This window comes from Carassius gibelio, chromosome B7 (assembly GCF_023724105.1).
Source record: "Carassius gibelio isolate Cgi1373 ecotype wild population from Czech Republic chromosome B7, carGib1.2-hapl.c, whole genome shotgun sequence".
NCBI lineage: Eukaryota > Metazoa > Chordata > Actinopteri > Cypriniformes > Cyprinidae > Carassius > Carassius gibelio.
Window position 1 is genome coordinate 36316456 of NC_068402.1, and position 19740 is coordinate 36336195.

Sequence of the window (19740 nt, forward strand, 5' to 3'; positions counted from 1 at the left end):
GATATATAACTGCATTTTTCTCAGTAAATATATTTCTAAAGGTGCTGTTGACATGAAATTTTCACCAGATGTCTATTCATACATAAAAATAAAACAAAACAAATAATTTCAGAAATTAAATTATGTGTAAAAAAACTGGATTGACAAAGGGAAAAAGTATAGAACTACTGAAATGTATTTAATACTTTGTACAAAAACATTTGTTGGTAATGCCAGCTTCAAGATGCTTCCTGAATGGAGAAAATAGTTGCATATATTGCTCAGGTATGATTTTGGCCCATTCTTCCACAAACTCTTCAAATCTTGAAGGTTCTGTGGGTCTCTTCTATGAATTCTGATCTTTAGTTCCCTTTCAGTCGGTCACTCTTGATGCCACGTCGGTGACCAACGAATATGGGATATCGCTTCGATAGACCAATCTACTTCATATGTAAACTAAACGAGCCAATGCACATTGGCATGCAATTATTGCATCCGTTATTATCGCTCTGCTCAACTGTGTCTGCTGTGAACTACGAGTTCAGCACGCTCTCGGAAGCTTCGTGTGTTGGCGAGACGGCGCTTCAGCAGTGGTCGTTCCTGTGTCAAGTGGATTGCACACTTCAGGCTGCACTACCCCTGTCGTGTTGCAAGAAGCCAATTCCCCTGTGCGCCTCAGCACTAAAAGAGCATTTCCTAAAGATAAAATTTCTCTAAAGGAGCTTCACGGGTGTGCCTTTGTAAAGACAACAGATCGTCCTTATTAGGATGCCGTTTCACCAGTGTGTTTCTGGGTGCGGTCTTTACCTGGCAACGGGTGACAATCGCTGCCTCACGTGTCTGGGCGTCGAGCATGCTGAGGTGGCTTTCATGGATGAGTCATGTTCTCATTGCGGGAATATGACCATCTTGGAACTGCGAACCAAGCTCTGCTACCTTCAGGGGGGCGGAGTCCCGTTGCCGCGGCCGCGATCTGGGGCTCGTTCTGGCGGCTGACAGACGAGAACCACTTCTGGCAGTAGCGCGGGTATTTTGAGGTTCACAGTGGTGGCAAACCCTGCAGGGAACCAACCCTCTTGCACCTCCGATCCAGTGGAGCAACCCACAGAATGCACTGGGCCCTCTTCAAGCGGTATCCAGTGGGAATCCCCCCGACCGGATGTCGATTTCAGCATCGGAGGGAGAGCTGTCGGATCACCCCAGTGCCTTTCTTTCCGGAAGTGCATGACGAGCTCACCAAGTCGTGGACAGCACCTTTTACTGCCAGAAACCGGCCAGTGGGCTCCTCCTCCCTCACCACCCTCGGTGCAGCTAAGGAGTATTCAGGAATCCCGTGGAGCGGGCGGTAGCGATGCAATTGTGTCCTAATTCCGCCGCCTCCTGGCATGGAGACCCGGTGCTCCCTTCCCGGGCTTTTAGGCACTCGTCTGGTCTGACCGGCAGTGCTTTTGTGGCTTGTGGGGAAGCTGCTTCCGTCTTACACGCTATGGCGTTACTGCAGGTGCACCAGGCTAAGGCACTGAAGGACCTGCACAGGAGGCCATCTCTGGCTGGGTCTGGCAAACATGAGGGACACTGACTGAGGGAACTCTCAGCACGGATGTACTGGCACACAGCTGGCCGCGGGACCTAAGCAAGTCTGCGTTTCCCCCAGTGAGACTTCTCGCACAGACACTCTGCAAAGTGCGGGAGGACGAGGAGCAAGTCTTGCTAGTAGTGCCGTATTGGCCCACGCAGACCTGGTTCCCCGAATTAGTGCTCCTTGCGACAGCCCCTCCTTGGCCAATTCCTCTGAAGAAGGATCTACTGACTCAGAGATGGGGCACCATTTAGCACCCGCACCCGCGAAACTCCATGTCTGGTCCCTGGATGGGATGTGGAGGTTCTAGGTGACCTACCCCAAAGGTAGCGAACACCATCTGTTACGGAGGCTGGCAGAAGGGGAGTGCCGTCTCTAAGCAGAGGATGGCCCACTGGATTGTGGATGCCTTAATCCTGGCTTATCAGGCTCAGGATGTGCCCTGCCCATTCAGGTTGCGAGCTCACTCAACTAAAAGTGTTGCATCCTCCTGGGCGCTGGGTCCTGGTGCCTCGCTAATGTATATTTCAAGAGCTGCGGGCTGGCCAACCCCTAACACGTTCGCTAGGTTCTATAGCCTTCATGTAGAGCCGGTATCCTGTGTTCTCACCTCAAATGGGTAGTGGCACTGAGAGGCCCCGGTTAGTGTCGGCTTGCTTAAACTCCTCCAGACTGTCCGTACTGTAGAACCTGTTGAGATCCTCCATCACCCAAAGCAGCTGTATGTGGCGGAACATCTGGTGCCAGGCCTTCATGATGTATCCGTGAGAACCATGGAAGGGTTGGTTCCATATTGAGACCTAAGCGTTACTCGTATGTGTATAGTCCACGGTATAGCCTTAGAGCCTGTGTTTCCCAGGCAGACTTCTGCCTTCCCAAGAGGGTTTTTAATCACCTCAAATTTCTCTTTATACTCCTAAATGGATGCTATATGTGTATTTGCCTCCGAGACCTCCTTCGGGAAGGATGGGGCTTCCGCAGCGTCCCGGTTCCAAGCAGACCAGGTACGTTTTTCCAGTGTTATCCAATCTCAACCAGTGAGGTAGTGCTTTTCGAAAACGGTGAGTGGAGCTACTTGTTCTGAGCCCCGGCCTACACCTAATAGGGATGCAGGCGGCTCGCACAGGGCACTGGAAGGGGCAGCACCCTTGGCGCTTTAATAGGGATCCCATATTCGTCAGTCCCCGACGTGGCGTCGTGAGGGACCGACAGAAAAGGAATGTCTCAGTTACGTATGGTAACCCTCGTTCCCTGAAGGAGGGAACAGAGACGCCACGTCCCGTCGCCATGGTTGCTGTACCACCACTGAGCTGCCGGGTCCCCGGTTCGGCTCCTCAGAGAAAAACTGGTATGCATTGAACCAGCTGCCTTCTTATACTCACGCAGTGATCATCGGAAACTGGATGCAATAATTGCATGCCAATGTGCATTGGCTCGTTTAGTTTACACTCGAAGTAGATTGGTCTATCGAAGCGATATCCTATATTCGTTGGTCACCGACGTGGCATCTCCATTCCCTCCTTCAGGGAACGAGGGTTACCATACGTAACCGAGACGTTCTTATTTTCTCCCGGATTCAAGTCAGGTGATTGGCTGGGCCATTCTAGCTGCTTTATTTTCTTTCTCTGAAACCAAATGAGAGTTTCCCTGGCTGTGTTTGGGATCATTGTCTTGCTGAAATGTTGCCTTGTTTCATCTTCATCATCCTGATAGGTGTTGGACTGAACCAGCTAATAACCAGCTAAATTATTTCCACTGACTAGGGGCAGGATTGCTTTCTAATAATTCTGGTGTCTTGGCTCTCTATGCCTTTTTGCACCTCCCTTTCATACTTCATTCCATTTTGTTGCACATAACTCAGTTTCTGAACTTATTTGTTTTGTTTTCTCTGTATGCATGGATTACTTTGGTTGTTACTGCATCTGGTGAAAAAATTCAAGTCAGCAGCACCTTTAGAGATATATTACTGAGAAAAACGGTGATGTGTTCAACACTTATTTTACCCAATGTTTTATTTTCTGGTTATTATGAGGGTGGCAGTGGCTCAGTGGTTCATGTATAGGTTGTCTACAATCTGGAAGGCTGATGGTTCAATCCCCGGCTCCACCTGACCAAGTGTCGAGGTGTCCTTGAGCAAGACACCTAACCCCAGCTGCTCACGACGAGCTGGATGGTGCCTTGAATGGCTGACACTGCAGTTGGTGTGTGAATGAGTGTGTGAAAGGGTGAATGTGAGGCGCTTTGGATGGCCATGTGGTCTGTTGAAAGCGCTATATAAATGCAGGCCATTTATTGTCTGTTGTACTAAAACCATGAAAAAGGACTTAAAATAAAATAAAAATTAACTGAAATGGAAAATAATAATTATTTCAGTAATTTTTTCAAATGCAACAATTCTCATTTTTGTTTAGGTGTAGCCGAAGTTCTAAACTGAAATGAATGAAATTAACATTGACTAAATAAAAAAAAAAAAAAATAACACAAAATTGCAAAACCTAACCTAAATAAAAATAGAATTAACATTTTGAATATTCATTTGAATTATTTATTTATTTATTTATTTATTTATTTATTCATTCATTTCCATTGTCAACTAAACATGAAAATGGAAATGTAAACATAAGTGTTAAATAGTAAACTAGAACAAGAGTCATGCAAACACTATAGTAGTAAAGTACTTGGCACTCCTTCTACTTGCTGAATGCAATGATATTTTCTCCACATATAGAAGAAAAGTAAATAGTGCAGCTGAGAGGTTCGTGCTAAAGTATAAACAGAGCTTGAAACCCTACAAAGCACAAGCTGTAACTTTTTATCATACAGTCTTTGCGTCAACTAACTGACAGTTTTAGAAATTCACAGCAGACTTAACAAAGGCTTGAAGAAACTGTCTAAACGTGTGAATGTGTCGAAGTATCAGTGTACAGGAGGGTCTATATAGGATTCAGGGCATCCTTCAGGGTGTAACAGTAAATGCAAGTCAAAACAACTAGCATTCACAAATTTTTTAACATTCGGTTATCTTCCGGGACAGTATATGTTGTCTGACATCGAAAATAAACCACAATATGTAACACACAGTATGCAGTTCTCTGGCTCTAGCTGCCCCTGAAAAGGATCTAACTTTGAGAAAAAAATGCAAAACCTCTCTGGTTATACAGAAGTAAGTGCTAAGCAATTTGCATTTGACCTAGTTTGACTGTTTGGATGAGTAAATAAATTCACACTCTGTTGTGGTCATTAATATCACATCTTAAATGCAACACACTTGGCAGCAAACTTACAAAGGAGCCGAGTCAGTTGGGATGCAGTAAAACACAGATGCATGGTGGCACACCAAAAATAATCATTTTGATCTCATTCAGGGTGATCAAAAATTACAGTAAGGCTCCACTGACATTCTCTCAGTTCTGCAGGCATAATTGAGAATATTACAGTGTATTAAGCATGTTCTTATTTAAGATTATCCACGGCTGACCTTATGAATATCATTTAACGTGTATATTTTGGGAGCGCCGGGAGCACATTTTAAAAGTGTACTTTGCAGTTCCAGCAAATTTAGTAAAGGCAACTGTCTGAATAAAACACAGATGCCTTTTTTTTATTTTTATTTTTGTGCAAATTTTGCCTATATAAATCCAGCTATAGACATTAGCAATCTATGTTGGGCAGTAACATCACTAGCTACTGTACAGTATGTAGCGATATATATCTCCATCTCTCAGTTGCAGTGCAAGTTTTTAAATAATATGGATTTTCGGTAGCAACAAATCTGGATGAAGTGAATTATTTGCCTATGGTCAGTTGAAACAAATATTAAGCATCATATCATGGAAAAACTGTCCAGCTATAGACAGGCTCTAAAAACCGCCAGGCCCGAGCATATCCACAAACTCATAGAAAATAACCAAAACTATCCAATGTTTTTATTTAGCAAATGGCTAAATTAACAAATAACCAGATGCCACCTGATTGAAAAATTCCATCAGCGTTTAATAGTAATGACATCATGAATTTCTTCACTGATAAAATAGATAACATTAGAAATACAATAGTGAATGTAGATTCTACAGCATCTAACACTTCAGTTTCATCCATAGCACCCAAAGATAAACTGCAGTGCTTTACAACTATAGGACAGGAAGAGCTAAATAAACTTATCACTGTATCTAAACCAAAAACAAGTTTATTAGATCCTGTACCCACTAAATTACTGAAAGAGCTGTTACCTGTAGCTGAAGAACCGCTTCTCAATATTATTAACTCGTTGTTATATTTAGGTCACGTCCCATAACAATTTAAGCTGGTGGTTATTAAGCCTCTTATTAAGAAACCAAAACTAAATCCTAGTGAAGTATTAACTAGCAAATTATAGACCTATTTCAAAAATTTATGTCTAAAAGTTGTATTTGCTCAATTGAGCTCCTTCCTGCAAAAAAATTATCTGTATGAAGAATTTCAGTCAGGTTTCAGGCCCCACCATAGCACAGAAATGGCACTTGTTAAAATTGCAAATGGCGTGCGTTTTGCTTCAGATCAAAGCTGCATCTCATTGCAAGTTTTAATTGATCTTGGTGCTGTGTTCGACACCATAGATCATGACATACTCATAGATAGATTACAAAACTATACAGGTATTCAAGGGCAGGCTCTAAGATGGTTTAGATCCTACCTGTCTGATCGCTACCATTTTTTTATTTAAATTGAGGGGTCATCTCATTTATCACCAGTAAAATATGGAGTGCCACAAGGATCCGTCCTAGGTCCCCTTCTATTTTCAATATACATGTTGCCCCTTGGTAATATTACTAGAAAATACTGAAATAGCTTCCACTGTTATGCTGATGATACTTATCTATATATCTCAACAAGACCAGATGAAACTTCTGAATTATCTAAGCAAAGAGAGTGTGTTAAAATGTAAAATATTGGATGAACAATAATTTTCTCCTATTAAATTCAGATAAGACAGAGATATTAATTATTGGACCAAAAAAAAAACAGTACACAGAATCTTGTAGATTACAATTTGCAACTTGACGGATGTTCTGTTACTTCCTCTACAGACAAAATTATATTATTAGTTATATTAGTTATATTATATTAGTTATATTAGACAGCAACTGCATTATTCCTTCTTAGAAACATTGCCAAGCTACGAAACATGTTACCCGTTTCTGATGCAGTAAAGCTAGTTCATGCATTCATGACCTCTAGACTGGACTATTGTAATGCAATTCTAGGTGGTTGTCCTGCATCTTCAATAAACAAGCTACAGGTAGTCCAAACTGCAGCAGCTAGAGTCCTTACCAGGTCAAGAAAATATGATCATATTACCCCAATTTTACAGTCTCTGCACTGGCTACCTATTAAGTTCTGTATCAGTGACAAATTAATCATTACTTACCTATAAGGCCCTAAATGGTTTAGCTCCTGCGTACCTATCTAGCCTTCTACCACGTTACAATCCATCGCACTCCCTAAGGTCTCAAAATGCTGGACTTTTGGTAGTTCCTAGGATAGCAAAGTTCACTAAAGGAGGTAGAGCTTTTTCACATTTGGCTCCCAAACTTTGGAATAGCCTTCCTGATAATGTTCGGGGTTCAGAAACACTCTCTCTGTTTAAATCTAGATTTAAAACTCATCTCTTTCGCCAAGCATTCGAATAAAACTTCTCTTAAATTGTGCCTGCAGTTGTATCTGATCAAATGTGCATTCTTATTCTTTTGCTTGGGTTAAACTTATTAATTTTACTTTGTTGGAATGGCAGCTATGCTAATAAAGTCTCTATTTGTTTCTCTGTTTTGGTAACTAGGATTTACACAAGCTCCAGTCTGGATCCAGAACACCTGAGAAGAGATGATGCTGACCCCTCAGAGGACCTCAGATGATGCTAACCCTGAATCAACAAACAGAACTAACACATATTGCTACAAGTGTGACTGCATCATATAATAATTTGCTAATAATAATATTCATCGTCTGGCTGACTATGTCTTGTATTAATCTTTCTGAAAATTCCTGTCATATGCGCACAAACTGACAATCACCACTTATAAGCTATTACTAAATATTGTAATTTTCTGTAAAGTTGCTTTGTAATGATTTGTATCATAAAAAGCGCTATACAAATAAACTTTCATTGAATTGAATTGAATTGAATTTTATTTAATTTAATTATTCATTTTCAGTTGAATTTTGATTTAAAAAATCACTGCCTTCCAAATATCCTCTGAAAAATAAGTACTGTACATTTTAGCATATTTTCACAGAAAGAGTACACCTATGTTTGAACTGAATGTAGCCTAAAGTGTTTTCAGACACTTTACCACTAACATTTTAATAAAATGAAAATTTGACCTTCTAAACTAGGACTCAATTATATCTTCATAGGTAAATTCATGCAACTTCATAATTACTTTAATTTTCCTTGAATACTTCTCCACTTATGGTAAGAATTTGTTATGCATAATATTATCAAAAAGTGTTTGTGGTAAAATAGAAATTGAATTTTTCGACATGAATTTAAATGTGTTTTTAAATGCATATTAATAATCAGTTGTAATGGTTAAGTTACAATGTAGTACATTTAAAATACATTACTTTTACATTTAATATTGCATAAAAAACCTTAATAATAAATTATTACTTATGACTGTTACACTACGGTACAAGTATTCAATTACTTTGCATAAGCTTTAGTGTTAGTCAACAATACATTTTATATTTGTAAAGAAAAGCTTGCATTTGAGACTTAACCGCCGATCAAATTTTTCTCCTTGACGTAAATGCGTGTGATAGTGATTCATTCATATTATCTACACAGCAGCCAGAGCTTAAATATTTCATTGGATTTCAAGGGTTTGACTTGTATTATTTATGGAGAAGTGGGTTGTGCATACTCTTGTGTAAGAAGTATCGTAAAATAAATATTGCCCTGCTGCTATAATGAACATTAAGCTTTAATGGCACCTAGCCATAGTATAGAACATGTTATAGATACAACTGCACTCGAGAGAACTGCGACTCGTGGAAGACAACCCTGTACATGCATATACACGAAGAGTGTATATATATAATATTTATACCAGAGTAAATCGGAATATGTTATGCTACACTACAACAAACACAGCACAGATTAAATATGTATGTCACAGCTGAAGTTCAGTTAAGGCCACTGACTTATTTCCCAAGCAAGACAATTTAATACATCGAAATAAATGATAACTCAAGTAGTTACTCATTAATCTCTTCATTTGATTGGGAATACTGAATGGCCTCTACAAAATTTCTGCTCTACTAACCCAACTAAAGCATTACACACAGACAACTTAATGTGATGGTCTGCAGCTAACTGAGTAGACAGTACCTTCCTCTCTATATTCTCTTTTTATGATTTAATTAAGACTCAGTGTAGTTTAGAAGGCCTGGTCAATTGAGGTTGAAGCAAGCCCTTTCACAGCCACTCACAACTTGCTTTTTCAGCATCACTGCCCCTATACAGCAGCAGCATTGTTGATATTTACTGAAAGTTGTTCACATGGCCAGAAAGGACAAAGCACCTACAGAGACAGGCTTGGTAAAAGCATTATTACAGGTTTAGAAATTCAAGTGAAAATGGTTTCTTGTAATGACCTCTCTTACAGCAGAGAAAAGGATAAACTGAAACATGAAGCTCGAGCAAAGCCACAGCTTGGACAATTTCATGTATTTTTTGTTATTTTTATTTTTTATAAGCATTACACACATTAATGTTCTAGGTAATTTGTAAAGGATTAGTTCACTCAAAAATGAAAATGTACTCATCTTCAGGCCATCCAAGATGCAGATGAGTCCATCAACTATTTGATGTTAATTGACGGACTGGAGTGGTTTGGATTACTTTTGGATTATTCTGATATTTGTATCAGCGGTTTTGACTCTAATTCTGACGTCACCAATACATTTGAAGTACATTTTCAGCATTTAATTTTTTTTATTGCTCTATCTATTCCTTTAAAATGAGTGCTTTTGAATAATGAACAGTAGCACAATACAGTGAGATTCTAGTTATACCATCTTTTCACAGATAACAAACTAACAATGAAAAATACTTCGAAAGCATGTATTAATCTTATAGTTAGTGTTATTTCAAAACTTACTAACACGTTATTAAAAGTAAAAAGACTAAAAATATTATTTAAAAGACCCAAGATAACAATAACTAATGATGAACAGTATATATATATATATATATATATATATATATATATATATATATATATATATATATATATATTTTTTTTTTTTTTAAATCAACTAACTATAACTAAGATTAATAAATATGGTAAATATGGTTGCTTGCTGTTTGGTAATGTTAACTATGGGACCTTATTCTAAAATGTTAAAGAATTTTTTTAACATAAGATTGATAGCACCGTTCTGCATTATATTTACTAAATTAAATCCAATACATGTTTCTTACGAATTTTGAAGTGCTGATTCCACACTTTTCACACTTCCTCTCAAAATATGATTTCAATTAAGCATTTTTGCTTTTGACAAACATGTGAGAGGTGAAGAAGTCTCAAATTATTCCCGAGAGTCCCGTCTTCCTCCGAGCCAGGTTACAACTATTTGTTCAATTCTCAGCATATTTTCAAATGTATGACATTATTTTATGCCTAACCCCGGTTTGAAGGTTAGAATTATGGTCGGTGACAGATGAAAATGCAATCATGACCCATATGTTTTCTGTCACATCTGTGGGTGTTTTACTACATCCAAAAAGTAAAGGTAGATTACAGAAAAAAATATAAATAAATAATTAAAATAAAACCCTAATTCTTTAACTTATTAAACCTTGAAGCACAAAAAAGAGAGAAATAATTTTGAAAGATGAACCTAAATCAGTATTGCATAGACGTTTAGCCTCTTCCGAAGCTACGTTTCATCACACCTCTCATCATTACCCTCTTAATTCCCTCACGTGAGCAATTATTTGTTGATAATAATGATAAAGACCTGCCAGTAAAGTCAGGGTGTGATCTCAAGATCACATCTGTTGCTTGTGTCGCTTTCACGTGTCATTTGCCAGGTAGAACGAGTGGAGTTTTATTGCCAGACCCGCCGAGTTAATATCTGAGCGCCATTAGCATAAATGCTAATGAATAAAAGTAGCCAACCAGGGAATGAGTTAAATGACCTTAGGCCTCCAATCTTTTCTCTGAACGTGTGAGCAAACAGAAGAACGTAAAAAGCAGAAACTGAGCGAGAAAGCGGCTCAGGCCTTTACGCCATTACTTGCCAGGTTAATGCTAGTGTTATCAATCAAGCACACTTGATTCCTAAACCACAATGAATACAGATGAAGCAACCAAATAATATGCACACATAAACACGCTATTCTTTGGCAGACTGACCCTCTTCCTCCCCCATCAAGTGTCTTCCAGGAAGACGGACACGGGGGGAGGAGAGATGGCTTCATGTCTACTGGTGTGGATAATTGAATGTTGGAGCGTTCTTTCTGTCCTGTCTTTGTTGTTCAATCAATATCCAGCTCCCACAGGAGCTAATCTGTATTAGCGGAATTAGCAGCTCACAAACCCAAGATGCCTGAACCCCTTTGGACGGCGTGTGCACCAGACGTTCATGTCAGCTATCTATCTCCTCACAAAGTGTATAAAGGCTGAGAGCGAGGGTAATGATTAGCGTGTCGATCAACAGAGCGAATGAAATGATGGCCCTTGAATACACAATGGGATGGTAAGGTGAGAACTCACTGGGCTGGAGTAGGTGCCACTTTTGTTCTTTGTACTTTGTACTTACATGCTCGGCTGGCTAAAAAAATAAATAAATAAATAAATATGTAAAATAAGTAATGTGGTTAAGACTTAAATGAATTAAAGTTAATAAAATAAAATAAAAATATATAATAAAAGAACTGACAGATTGTACAAGTGAATATAGATAGGGATGTGCAGTACCATCAATTTTCAGCCACTATTAGAGATAGATTTTTTTTATTTATGTAATGGACATGCATGCTCATATAAAGGTAATTTAGATTTACCTTAATGTTCACTTAAAAAAAAAAAATAAAAAAAAAGAAATAAATAAATAAAAAAATCATAATATCATCCATTTATAGATGGCTTAATCTTTACAAATGTTGTAAAATGCAGGATCAAAACATTCTGAAGCCATTAAAAATTAAAAATAAAGATAAAAAAAGAAAAGAAAAGAAAAGAAAATATTTAAAAATAAAATAAAATAAAAACAATACACATCCATAAAAATGCATCAGTAAAGATTTATTTACATTAATATAATGAGCTGAGTTAAAAATAATTTTAGTTTTAATTAGACAAATTATAATAGACTTCTATTATTATTATTATTATTATTATTATTATTATTATTATTATTATTATTATTATTATTATTATTATTTATAATAGGCAATTTGTTTGGGGGTTGGTTGGGGAGGGTTTAAAAATGTAAAAATACAGTTTATGTACAAATAATAACATTTGACTGGAATAAAAATAAAGAGAATAAAATATATATATTATAGAATTGTAATATTTGTTTATCAGTTATTGACCATGAAATGAAACTATTAACAGCTTATAAGTATTGGCCAGAATTTAAATGTCAGTGCATCCCTAGATTTAGACTTCTGCTTGTATGTTTGTTAAATGAACGTCTCAGATGCTTGCATGGCTACATTTCTGATTATCCATAAATGCGTCGCTCCTAAAATCAAACAGTCCCTGCTGTAGATGTTCTTCCTGTGGCAACTGAGTTAATTGAACCTTTTCCACCAATACTGATCCAATTTCACAGTGGCATCACTGAATCCATTCACAGCTCATCAGTTACAGACCGGCTTCATCTGCCTACTGCACAAACACAGACACAATTATCTGCTGATGACCTGCACCACTCCAGGGCCGTCAACTGCCCAGCTCAATCATAAGCCACCAGACCTCTCACCCTGGCTGCAGCCCTTTCCATGTACATCAACCTGGCAAAATGTTCAGGTCAATCAAAACCAGCGCCACCTGCCACCTGAACGCTTTCCTTGCCCTGCACTGTGGCCCGCTGGAACTCAGCAAATAAGGCCTGTGTTACACACTCTCAGAAAAAAAAAGGTACAAATCTATCAAAGGGCCAGTACTCTTTCTAAAGGGACACTTTTGTACCTTATTTACCCATAAAGAGAGCATATTAGCATCTATATGGTATTTAGTAGTATCTAAAGTGAACATAAAAGTAACTTTTGAAAGAGTACTACCCAAGTGACAGCTTTTATATCTTTTTGTCAATTTTACAATTTCCAAGAATTGTATTTATTTATTTATTTTATGCTTTAATGTGTTTTGGAGTATGTTTTTGAAAACAATGCCATTATTGTTTTCAGTGGTCTAATTGTAAAAAAAAAAAAAAATTCAGGGGGGATGGTGTGGTCAATGTCCTTTCCGGGGTGTTTGGTTAGGTGGGGCTGGGATGTAGGTCCTATAGCTAATTTTACGTAATGATTACAAAATTTGACTAATTTTTAAATTAACTATTATTTAAGCTTTTTTTTTTCTTCTTGGGCCTAAAAATTGAGAAATTTTGGTCAATAATGATAATTGATGTGTTGTTTTGTCCTGAACCTTGACTGGTTTAGGCCCGTCAATGATAAATAATGATGACAATAAAACCACCAGTATGTGGCAGCAAGTCTGCTTTGATAAATTATTTTTTTTGAATCGTTCAAATAAAACGATTCATTCAAAATGACCGATTCAATTAGAAACCAAACAAGCCTGAATCCCAATGTGCAAACTATCCCATCCTAAATTAGTCATTTTCAATACTATATAGGCAGATATAGTGGATAGTTGATTTTCTAAATTGGGATGTAGGGAAAGTGTCCATCTGAAAGGACCAACGGTTGAATTACTGGCTCACTTGATTAATTCAAAAACTGATTCATTCAAGGAATGAAACACTGTGTCGCTATGCACTGTTATATAAAATTAAAAGCACATTTGTGCTCACGCTTGTACTGATTTTCAGAATAGTACATTGCTTGTGCAATGAATATAAAAACATAAAAACTCATACATAGGTATTTTTCTTTAATTGCTTGAATTATTAGGTTATTTTACCTGTATTCTAACAGGCTTTATCGCACAGTGAATGCTTTTGAACACTCAAGATGTGTTTTTGGTTGATGAATCGATATGTCAACTTTCTTGTTGTCTCTCAGTCTCTACCAGTTACACATCCAGATCTAGAAAAAAATACCTACCTCCTACCTTTTCTGTTGTCTTCTTTTTAAAGAAATTCAAAAGTTGCGCTAGAACCATTTTGCACGTAAAATGAAAATGTGTTTCCACTTATGCACAACTTGTTACAGAACTGAGTTCTGATAGGCCAATCACCGTTATTGGTGAATATTAAATCAATAATTGTAACATTTAATTTGCATGATATGTTTGACATATTACACATTATTAATTCAACAGGGATGGTCAGGGGGATGGTGGATTTACCGGGGATGCTCTTTGTCATTTATTTCTACCAGGAGTACGGTGTACATTTTAGGACATCCTCAGACCTCAGTCATCAAATGAAAAGGCGTCATGCCTCAGACTAAAAGGCTTCAGTCATCGGACAAAACGGCATCGCGTCTCTTACTGAAAAGCTTCAGGTCTCAGGAAAAACGACGTCAGGTGTCAGGTCTCATACAATTAACGTTAGGCATCAGACGAAACAGACTCAGAAAAAAAGTCATCAGACGAAACGGACTCAGACAAAAAGTCATCAAACGAAAAGGACTCAGGTGGAGAATCGCGTTGCCCCGCCCCATGTGACGTCACACGCACGCCGTTCACAGGAAGTAGTAATGGTTGATTGATGGCAAAAGGAGGTAAGCAGCGTCTGATATTTTATATTTTATTCAAATGTTACACTAATTAAGTTATATAGGGAAGAGAACATGCTTTTCGAGAGTATTGTGTGCACGTTTAAGAAGTTAGTTAGCCATATTGCAACTAGCCAGCTTTTATTTTGGCCAAGTAGTAAAATTACCCTTACGAAAAAAAACATGATTTTACTATCAAAAACCACAAATAAATAAATAAATAAATAAATAAAACACATGGTCGATATAGTTAAATCATGGTATCCACAGATTAACCATGGTTTTGCTACTCACCATAGTTTAACCATGGTGTTTGTAGTAAAACTGTGGTTATACAAATGGTACGTTAATCATTACACTAAAAAAACAATGTTACTACACTTTTACTATAATAAAACCACAATGCATTAAATATAGAAAAACTGTTGTTTCATCTCATAAATAATTATAACAATTATACGTATAAAACTTATACTTATTTAACTTTATAATGGTTTATAAGTCTTATATCGTGACATTATTTATTTAAAATATATACAGTATCTTACTATCTTATTGATATTACAATAAATATTGTTAAAATCAAAAGTGCCATATTACACATTCATCTAATCAGATATTTGATATGTTGGTTGTTTAAGGAAAAATAATATTTTTATTTTCATTATTATTGTTGTAATTATGTATAGTGGTATTTGCCTGCTTTGAGTAAAGTAACAAAACAACAATGCCAAGATATGAGACTTGTATTATATCTAAGGGAAACATTCTATTGTAAGTTAAGTGGATGCATTATATTCATTGCGTATTATAAATCATAATCTTAAATGCTATAACCACAAATAAGTAAACATTATAACACATTAAAACTGTTGTTATGATTACTCATGAGATGATATGACATATTACAAAGTTTTTTTTCTAATACATTATGCATTCATCATAATGCCATAAGAATTCTCTTATAATTTGTTTTAAATACGGGCTTCATAGGAAGTGTTACCGTTAAGTTTAATCGATAATGTACTTCTTCACTGATGTTATACAATATCCTTATACAAATGGAAAAAAAATGTTTACAGCATCTAATGCTTTTATCTTGGAGTGAAACACAACTAAGAAGATGAATAAAATCAAGTGAGCCACAGAGATGGCATCGTCCAAGAGCACAGGCATGTATTTTTCTTTTTTCTGCATTGGTAAGAAAACTATTAACTCAAAGAAAGTATATGTAAACATTTAAACATCATATACTAATAATGAACAAGAGTGCAGATTAAGTAACAAATATATAAATGAAAACCACCCAAGATCAGTAAACAATCTTTAACTATTACTGTATTCATTTTATATTAAGGGAGTTCATCCAGAGGCAGCGAGTGAACTTTGTGTCCTGAAACCAGAATCAGTTGGGAAGAATGGAACCAAGTCTACCCAATTAAAAGGCTTACACAGGTAATTCACAACTCTGTTTGTGTGTGTGTGTGTGCGCACAGCTATAGCTTAATGTCTTCATGACTCATCATTTGTGTTCATTTCTTTAGGTCCCCTTCCAGATGCTGATGTCTTGGCTTCTGGTGCAAAACTACGTCAGATTAATCCCAAGCCTTTGCTGCCGCAAATACTTGAGGGCATGTCAAAAGTAGAGTTGTACCTCTTGGCAGTCCACTTTCATTCCAGTGTCCCCGTATAGCTGCAGGTGTTCCTGATCTTAATTTCCCCCCACTACCTGTGCTTGGTTTTCAGTTTGGCTGTAATTTTAAATTTGGCCAGACGGACGAGTGCATGATCCATCTGAAACATTCGTTTGGACTAGTGGAGGTAAAAAGCACCTCTGCTGAAAACATTGCTCAGGTTCCATTTATGAAAATTCAAAGAGGACTAGCCAAACTTAAAGAGACCCATAAGTACTACTGGCAGGTACAAGGTCAGACTGCAGTGACTGGTCTACACTGGTGTGACTTTGTGACTGACACACAATCAGATTTCATAATACAGATGATCTGGCGAGATGATGCCTTCATAACATCAATGAAAGTACTGTTATAACGTTTATCTGGATGTGTATCTTTCAGTGGTATGAATGGACAGATTCTGTTCATATTATAGTATGAACCTAAGATTTATTTTTACATTCATAGTAAATATATACTTTATGTAGTTGAGTAGTATGTAGCATATTTTGTAGTAGATCTTTGATAACATATTAGATACATCACAAATTATAACAATAAATATATTGTACTTGCTATTAATTAGATAAATGTACATACCAAGGTGAATACTTTTTGTATGAAATCTTCTGTAATGTATATGATATGCATATTCTTTTACTACTTGCGTATATTTACATTTGATACATTGTGTGATATAACAAAGAAGATTTTTTTCATGAGTTATTATAAAAATACTTTTCATTGTCAACTATTTCATTGTGTCTGTGAAATTATTTTCAGGGACATTTTATTTAAATAATTTCATTATACAAAATATACAATTTTACATTACAATAAAAAAAGGAAAAACACATTTAATGGTGGTAGGTATGCATTGCAACTAACTGAAAAGGTAAAAAAATGTAATAAATAAAAAACTACTATCAAATGTTAACACTGTAACACTACTATTGTAATAATATAGATTCACTGCTCAAGAAACATTGGTCCCTGATAATAAACCATAAAACAGCAATTATGCCAGATCTGATTAATTCTTCCTGACAAGGTGAGTGGCACAACAGAATCCCAGATGTGTATTTCCTTGACCCTTCGAATCACTCTTTCCACCAGAAGTCTGAGGCGTGCAGTGGTCCTGTGTTTTTTTCACAGTCCTGTTTGCTGAACTGCTTGGCACATTTGAAAGGTGGAATGATCCGTCTAGCACCAATACTGGAGAGCATATATTCAATAGTGAACCCCTTGTCTGCCATAACCACATCTCCACTGCACCACACAGAGCTACCCCAACCAGACCTTTGAATGTGGTAGTGCACTTATAACTTCAGAGTGGAGTTTCAGTGATGTAGGGCTTTCACAGCAGATTTCTGTACAGTCCAGGATGACATGCAGGTTTTGATTGAACGAACAGTAATTCTCTGGCATGGAGGAGCTTATTTGTTGCCTGGAAATCTAAATGGGTAGTGAATCCAGGTAATCGTCCTGCTCAGCATAGCCACGCTTACCCAGAAAATGTCAGCGATAACTTGATTGACTGAAACAAACAAATATATATTTAATTATAAGACAGAACCATTGTATTTACAAAATCATTTAATTCAACAACTGGTGTTAGACTCATACAGGTATGTTATAATTAGACCAAGATTTCAATCTAATAACTTGAAAGAATTTGCTTTACCAAGACGTAAAGTGACCATGGTTTTATTATAGTAAAAGTGTAGTAACATGTTTTTTTAGTGTAATGATTAACGTACCATTTGTATACCCACAGTTTTACCACAAACACCATGGTTAAACTATGGTGAGTAGCAAAACCATGGTTAATCTGTGGATACCATGATTTAATTTTGTGTGTGTGTGGTTTTTTTTATATATAGTAAAATCATGTTTTTTTCGTAAGGGTAATTTTACTACTTGGCCAAAATAAAAGCTGGCTAGTTGCAATATGGCTAACTAACTTTTTAAACGTGCACACAAGACTCTCGAAAAGCATGTTCTCTTTCCTATATAACTTAATTAGTGTAACATTTGAATAAAACTGTTAAAATATAAAATATCAGACGCTGCTTACCTCCTTTTGCCATCAATCAACCATTACTACTTCCTGTGAACGGCGTGCGTGTGACGTCACATGGGGCGGGGCAACGCGATACTCCACCTGAGTCCTTTTCGTTTGATGACTTTTTGTCTGAGTCCGTTTCGTCTGATGACTTTTTTTCTGAGTCTGTTTCGTCTGATGCCTAACGTTAATTGTATGAGACCTGACACCTGACGTCGTTTTTCCTGAGACCTGAAGCTTTTCAGTAAGAGACGCGATGCCGTTTTGTCCGATGACTGAAGCCTTTTAGTCTGAGGCATGACGCCTTTTCATTTGATGACTGAGATCTGAGGATGTCCTAAAATGTACACCGTACAGGGGGATGCAATCTCACCGCATGGAGCCCTGGTTGTCTCCTTTTAAACTATAACGACTTGAATTTGTAGAAGTGGTGATGTCATGTGCATGCGTTCAGTCTGTATGAATGCATATTAATGCAAGTGCATAGTCACACCGCTTACTAGTGGCCTGATATTCATAATACAGCATTTTTGTCATTTTCACGGATCCATGTGAAAAAGGATTGTTTTGACAAAATTGTGGCCTATGCATGAAACTTTTCAAAAATACAAAGGAATTTTTTTTGTTTCACAAAACAAAACAGAGCAAATAAAGTATAATGATACCAAACAAAGTAGTTCAAGTAGCTGTCGAGCAACACACAGACGTAAACAAAGTTGTATGTTTTTAGAGTAATTTACAACAGCTTTGAATGCATGCAGCTCAAACAATCAGAATCAAGGACTGGAACTCTCTGTTTTATAATGACCCTGATTTCTAATTTTGGCAAACCTTTGCTATGTTAAGAAGATGATTTCAAATAATTCTTATGTCAGATGTTCTGGCAGAGCCTAGTATGTGCATCAGGCAATGAAGACTGCTTATAAAAGCCAAGAGAGTACTGGGGTGAATTAAAATTAGGGACAAGAGGCCTGGCCCCACTAATTAGAGGTGAAAGGGAGACTGTAATTAAATCTCAAAGGATGGAAGTCGAGGAACCAGAATGGAAAAATCACACAGTCTGAGTCTGTTTTCTCACCGACTTGCTCTCCTGTGAACTGTGATCTAGACACAAGTGCTAAACACATTCACTCTTTCTCACATTCACATTACAAACACAAAAACAGTCAGCAATAGGAGTAATATTTAACAAAAAATGTGAAACATAGTGCTGTTAATCATTTTGTTTTAATTTAAATATAAATCATTTTAACACACACACACACACACAAACATATATATATAGTACACATTTTGCAATATATTTGTATTCTAATCTTCAAAAATGTTTCGAGAACAATATACAAAATACAGCATAAAGAGTCTTTCAACGACAATCATGACTTACAAGCTACTGGAGAGTTTAGTAGCATCTGTGAAGAGAAAGTCAAAGCGTGATAGAGGTGTATATTTGGAGGCCTGACAACAGCTGAGATGAGTTTCTGGTGTCAGCATCAGATATGATTTATCTATTCCAGCTGTATGTTCAGAGAAGGCTCACGGGCCA

The 19740-nt window shown here is 37.0% G+C and overlaps 2 long non-coding RNA genes across 3 annotated transcripts; one reads left to right on the top strand and one right to left on the bottom strand.

The window, feature by feature from the left end:
- Positions 1 to 14236: 14236 nt before the first annotated feature.
- On the top strand, positions 14237 to 16883 carry LOC127962182 (uncharacterized). Of its 2 annotated transcripts, XR_008154528.1 has the most exons (4): positions 14237 to 14462; positions 15539 to 15632; positions 15818 to 15911; positions 16001 to 16883. It is a non-coding gene; the product is annotated as an uncharacterized LOC127962182 (long non-coding RNA). The 2 variants fall into 2 exon arrangements; XR_008154527.1 differs by having other exon boundaries at positions 14249 to 15632.
- Positions 16884 to 18544, bottom strand: LOC127962184 (uncharacterized). The gene is made up of 2 exons (XR_008154530.1): positions 18207 to 18544; positions 16884 to 17666 (listed from the first exon to the last, which is right to left on the bottom strand). It is a non-coding gene; the product is annotated as an uncharacterized LOC127962184 (long non-coding RNA).
- Between the last annotated feature and the right edge of the window lie 1196 nt (positions 18545 to 19740).